Consider the following 6,594-nt stretch of genomic DNA (forward strand, 5'->3'; position numbering starts at 1 on the left):
CTTTCACTCCGTCCCTACCCTGTACTACCAAGCCCACTGATGCACTTCTCCCAGGGCCCAGAGCAGCACCTGGGACACGGGTGTCGCTCAATGGATATTTGTTGGCTGACAGGAGCGGTGCACCTCAGTCACCACCACCTGGCTGCATGGCCTTGGGCAAGCCACTTTCCCTCTCCAGGCCTCAGTTTTCACATCCCTAGAATGAGAGTTGGGCCAGATGATTGGAAAGGTGCCTCTCCTCCCGCAACAGGGCAGAAACTGAATCTGCCTTACTGTTATACACACCCCCCATACCCAGCTCAAAGCCCAGCATTTAGTATGTGCTTAGCAGGTGTTTGTTGAGTGAATGAATGATCTGTGATGAATGATTTGGCCCCTCTCCTTATCCCCTAGCCCTACTCACTCCCTCCAAGGTGCCAGGGAGAGTGTGAGGCTGTGACTGAGGCAGGGCCTGGCAGTGAAATCCCTCATGGGGCCATTTTGGGGACATGGCGAGATGTCACAGGTAAAACACCCAGCCCAGTGAGCTGCTGCAGAGCCCGAAAGTAAGCGCCTGCCATGGGCTTTATTCTCTTGGAGTTTCTTAGGTGCCAATCAGTAGTAGGTTTACTCTGAGAAGTAGATTTCAATTATGAGTTCCTATTGGGCTTGGTGAGAAGTAGCTTCTTTAAAGGCAGTGTGCTGCACCAGGGTCTGATTGGCCTGGATTGAATCCAGCCCTGTCACTAGCTTCGTGACCTTGGGTGAGCCTCCATTTCCACCTTAAGTGCAGAATGCATCCCAGTCGGCCTTCCGCCAGGGCCCACCCTCTCTGCACCTGAGCCTTCCTCCTGCAGTTCCCTGCCCTGGATGGGCCAGGTTAATCCTTTGCCTCTGACCTCATCCCGGCTGCCTGGAGAGTGCATGCTCATCCCTGAGACAGTTCCAGTGTCACCACCACTGTGGCCAGCAGCCTGCGTGTCCTCGCCTCTTCTTCAGGAGGACACGTCCATTCCTTCCTCAGTGTGGACCCAATGCCTGCTCCAGACTCCCAGGGAGGCTGTTCCAAGTGTCCTTTCTCCTCCCCCATCCCCACACCCTACCGAAACCTTGCCCAGTGCCCTCCACAGCCTCCTCCTCCCACAGCAACGCTTCCAGCCCGACAGTTGCTCTTGAAACAACCACTTCTCTTTGGCAACCCCTTTCACAAGCTCCAGTTGACGGCCTGAGCCCTCCTAATCTTATCTCCTTATCCTGTGACAGGGGGCCTGGGTAGAAGTCACTGTGTAGGAGCTGAAAGCACACTGGGTTCCTTGATACCGACCCACTGCGTGACTGGGTAAATCACACCCCTCCATGGACCTGTTTCCAAACCTGTGAGATGGGGACCGGGAACCTCATGGAGGAGGAGATTGTATAAATCACAGAGCACTCCTCAGCTGTGTGTCACCTCCCAGCCCTCAGGGAGCCAGGTGCTCCCCGGGTGGAGCCAGGTGGAATGCATGTACCCCAGGTTGGAGCTGGATGGAGTCTATGTACCACAGCTTGGAGCCAGGGTGGGGTGTATATAAGCCAGGTTGGAGTTGGAGTAGGGTGTATGTACCCTAGGTTGGAGCCAGGGTGAGGTATATGTACCATAGCTTGGAGCCAGGGTAGGGTGTATGTAACCCAGGTTGGAGTTGGGGTGGGCTGTATGTACCCTAGGTTGGAGGCAGGGTGGGGTGCATGTACCCTAGGTTGGAGTTGGGGTGGGGTGTATGTAACCCAGGATAGAATTGGAGTGGGATGTATGTATCCCAGGTTGGAGTTGGAGTTGGAGTGGGGTGTATATACCCCAGGTTGGAGTCGGGGTGGGGCGTATGTACCCCTGGTTGGAGTTGGGGTGGGGTGTATGTACTCCAGGTTGGAGCTGGGGTATGGTGTATGTACCCAGGATAGAATTGGAGTGGGATGTGTGTATCCCAGGTTGGAGTTGGAGTGGGGTGTATATACCCCAGGTTGGAGTCGGGGTGGGGCATATGTACCCCAGGTTGGAGTTGGGATGAGGTGTATGTACCCCAGGTTGGATCTAGGGTTGCGTATATGTAACCCAGGTTGGAGCTGGGGTATAGTGTTTGTAACCCAGGATAGAATTGGAGTGGGATGTATGTACTGCAGGTTGGAGCTGGGATGGGATGCATATACTCCAGGTTGGAGTTGGGGTGGGGTGTATGTAACCCAGGTTGGAGCCAGGATGGGGTGCATGTATCCTGGATTGCTGTACTTCCAGGGTCCCCAGCACTGAAAGTGAGCTCTGCTCTCCCTGCAGAGGGGACTCTAGTTAGTTCTTCAACAATAGTGAGCAGTGCAAGGGTTTCTCCACAGCCATGGGCTGCCGTGGGGTATTGGGACAAGCCTAAGACAGAACCCTAGGCTCTAAGCCCAGCCCTGCCATGGTGGCTGATCTCTTGGGGATTTGGGCCTATTTGTTGCTCAGGGTGGCGATGACAGCCTGCTGCCTGGCTGTCCTGGACTCTGGCTCTGGATGTCTCCTCAGCCTACTTTCTGCCACGTTTCCCCCACAGGACCCTGCCCCTAGGCTCCAATCATCCTAACCTTCCACATACAACCCCCACCTTTTCTCTCCTTCCAAGCAGCTCCTAATTCTGCTGGAAGCGTCCCCTTCCTAACACGTCCCTGAAGCCATTTCTGAGTCACCCCACAAGCTGGGCTTGGTGCCTAAGCCACAGCACTTAGCAGGCAGGAGCTCCTTGAGAGCAGTACAGGGAGGCGGCTACAAGCTGACCTTGGTCCCCATTCTAGCACTGTCATCTACTTGGGCAGGCTCCTCAACCTCTGAGCCCACCTCCTCACTGTCAGATGGAGGTCATTCCTAGTCTACCTCGCAGACATCATTCGTGACACATAGCAGGTGTTCAACAGTGTTGTTGAACATACCTTGTTTTTCTGCCCTATTGTTGCTTCCTTTATTGAGGTCCCTTGAGGCTGTCTGTCAAGGGCAGCAATTGCCATTGGCCTGAAGGGTGGAGGCAGTGAGTGCAAGGGATTTGCAGACACTTCAGGGCTGGGCGCTTGGAAGGGAGGCCTCCAAGGTTAGGGCTGTTCAGACCAAGGCTCTCCAAGCACTCCTCTTCATGTCAGAGTGGGCGTACAAGCTACGGGGCCACTGGAGATGGAGTGAAAGGAGGTGATGAAGTGATGGAGACCTCTCTAGCCCCTCTCCAGGGGCTTTCCAGCCTGGACCCCACCCACCCTCTCCAGCTGTGGCCCCCACTAGGGGGCAGGTGACATGCAGGGTGCTCGCCATGTCTCACAGTGGTCCACGTTGACATCTGCTTTTTCCTTCCTCTGGTCAGGGCCAACCACATGCAGGGACAAGAAGAGGAGTGTAGGCAAGCGCCCCCTGCCCTCTGTGTCCCCCTCGTGGGCTTTTCATTGTGCCCACTGGGATTTCATTGGCAAGATTTTCCTTTGCGTTGAGTGTTGTGCAGTAGCAACCTGGAGTATCTGACACTGGAAATACACACACACACACACACACACACACACACACACACATATAAAGAGAGAGAGACAGAGTCTTGCTCTGTCACACAAGCTGAGTGCAGTGGCGCAATCTTGGCTCACTGCAATCTCTGCCTCCTGGGTTCAAGCGGTTCTCCTGCCTCAGCCTCCCAAGTAGCTAGGACTACAGGCACCCCCCACCATGCCCAGCTAATTTTTGTATTTTTAGTAGAGACAGGTTTTCGCCATGTTGGCCAGGCTGGTCTCAAACCCCTGACCTCAGGCAATCTGCCTGCCTCGGCCTCCCAAAGTGCTGGGGTAACAGGTGTGAGCCACTGCACCCGGCCTGGAAACAGATTATTTTTTGATACCCCCTCCTCTACACAACAAAATAATTTTTAGTAATACTTATTAAATGAAGCAAGTCATAATAATGGCCAGCAAAGGAATATGTAAAAGTTCTCTTTTAGTGAATTTTATGTATAATCATGCCAGTAGAGACATAACAAAATAAACGAATAAATAATATACAAAAGAAAAGTATAATGAATTAATACTTTTAAATTACATGAATGCGTTTTAAATAAAGGGGAAATCTACGTACATATTTGTAGTTTTAATATTTAATATGTCATTACATTTTCTGTCTTCTTGATCCATTCATTAGTTTTAAAATGAACAATTACAAACTTAGAAGAATAAATTAGATCTTAAAGTAATTATTCAAATTCAGTACAATATTTCATGTATGAAGTAAAATTTGCACTTAAAAATCAAGTTCTGTCTCCTCATCTTTACAATCACTGTGCTATCATTGTTTATATCGAACGAGCTGTTTAAATGCAAGAATCTGCAGTGCTAACAGGGGCAGGAGGCGCACTTTGCACCAAAGCGCGCTCAGAGAAATCTGAGCCATCAGCCCATCCTCAGAGGGAACACACTCAGCAAAGTGAGCCACTGTATGACTGGGAATTCTCCCAACCAACTTCCACATGGAAGACAGTGCTTCTTAAAGGATAAGCAATAAAAGTGCATTAACTTGAAGCTTCCACATATTATTAAAACCCAATGGTAATCACAGCAATGGTTTAGAATCTAGACCAACACAAGATTTCTTTGGGGAGCAGGATTTGAGCTCTGAAATTACGTAAACTTGCGCCTGCATGGTGATCATCGTAAGCAGCCTGAACTTTTATCTGTGTTGTTATTTCTTGTAAACTCCCTATAGATGACGCACCCCTTATTTTCTGCACTGGGATGGGTGGCTTCCTCTGCCCTGTCCTTGGTACTGGCATTTGTCCCGTCTACTTACCTTTGCTAAGTGACAAGTCGGGAGGCTTTCATGTCCTTCCACGCCCTCTCCCCACTCCACCTTCAACACACTCTGGGTCCCCAGGGAGAGGGAAGAGGAGAGCACTGGGCCCAGAGCACCCGGAGGTAGAGAAGGAACTGCTCGTGGGTGTCCTGGGATGAGCCCAGCCCGTCCAGGGTCCTAGTGGGCAGGGTCACAGTCTATGGGGTCTATTCATGATATTCCTTCAGCAGCAGCCCGGGGAACTCCAAATCCTTCCACGGCTTCCTAGGCCCTGGAGGACTTCTCCAGCCTCTGCCCTCACCCCTTCCACCACCCTTCCTCCACACTCCAGCTTCACCCCCTTGAAGGTTTCTGATGCACTGTGTTCCCCTCTCCCCTGGGTCCTTGCACGTGTTTCCTTTGCCTGATTAACTTCTACTCATCTTCCCAACTGAGCCACGTCATTACCTTCTCCAGGCAGCCTTCTCTCATCCCTTTCCTGTTCACTCCCCAGATATGATCTGAATTAGATACCCCCTTTTTGTCTGTGGGGCACCTGATGCTGATACTTCCCTCAACACATACTGTGCTGTACTGAAGGCATGCTGTCACCGTGTCCGTCTCCTGGACTGGCCACTGAGCCCCAGTCCTGGTCTCATTTACAGCTGCATACCTAGTACCCAGCACAGGGTTGGGCCTAGGGCCAGTGCTCAGAAATGTTTGTGGAACATGAGTGAACCACGTCACAGACTAACTCTGTGAGTCCACACACCCTTTTTCACCCTGGAAAGGAAGACAGGTCACCTTCCCTCCCCACATCCCAAATCCTCTTCCTTCTCCAGATGGCAGTTCAGCCACTCCAAGGGTTTTGACCTTGATAAGCCAGGTGGGTGGGGTGGGGCAGGGGTGGGGGTTCCACCACAAGGTCATGTAGAGAATGAAGAGCCTTAGGGTGGGCACCAGGTGGGTCCTGAGGCCATCTCCATTGCAAGGCTGGCCAGGTGGGTGGTTAGAGCGGGTGCTGTCCAAGGGAGGTTGAGGATGGACAACCCACTGGACATGGAGGCCACCTGCTGGGGACATCACTTGGGACACCTCCCAGGGCTGGGCGTGTGGGAAGCCCGGCTCCTTTCAAGGCCTGTGTAAGCTCTTCCCTCAATAAGTGGAGTCCAGAACCCTCTGCTGGGCCTGGGCCAGGCTCCCTACAGGCCTGGGACTTGGTTGGACCTCAGAGGCTGGGGAGTTGTGTGGGAGAGCTCTTCCCCAGAAAGGGAAACGGGCAAAAGAAATGTCCAAGACCAAGCTACGCAGGAGGAAAGGTTTGTAATGAGACCCATCAGAAAGACCGCTCTTGGGGTGACAGGAGAAGACAATGCTGCTTGGAGACTGGGAATGAAGGGGACAGAGAAGGTAGAGGTGTTTTTGGGGAAGGGGCCCTGACCAGCCAGCCCTCTAGTTGCTGCTGTCCCTTCCTCCCTGGTGGCTATGGGAGTATGAGGCCTTGGGAGATTTGGCACCACTGGTCCTGTAAACATCCAGTCGCCTCTGCTGCAGTTGCTCCTAAGGAAAGGGAACCCGCAGGGATTTGTACAGTCTGGCACCTGCCACTTTCCTCTCCAGTGTCCCATCCCCTCACCCTCTAATCCTCTGCCCTCTGAACCCACTGACTTTCAGTCCCCAAAACAGGCCTATTTCCTTCCTGCTTTGGGTCATAACCATGAAGCCTCCTCCGTCTGTTTGCCTGGCCAACTCCCATTCATCCTCTGGGTCTTATCCACAGAGAGCTTTTCTGTCCCACCTCCATAGTCTGGTCCTTC

Source organism: Pongo abelii, chromosome 19 (assembly GCF_028885655.2).
Source record: "Pongo abelii isolate AG06213 chromosome 19, NHGRI_mPonAbe1-v2.0_pri, whole genome shotgun sequence".
Classification (NCBI taxonomy): domain Eukaryota; kingdom Metazoa; phylum Chordata; class Mammalia; order Primates; family Hominidae; genus Pongo; species Pongo abelii.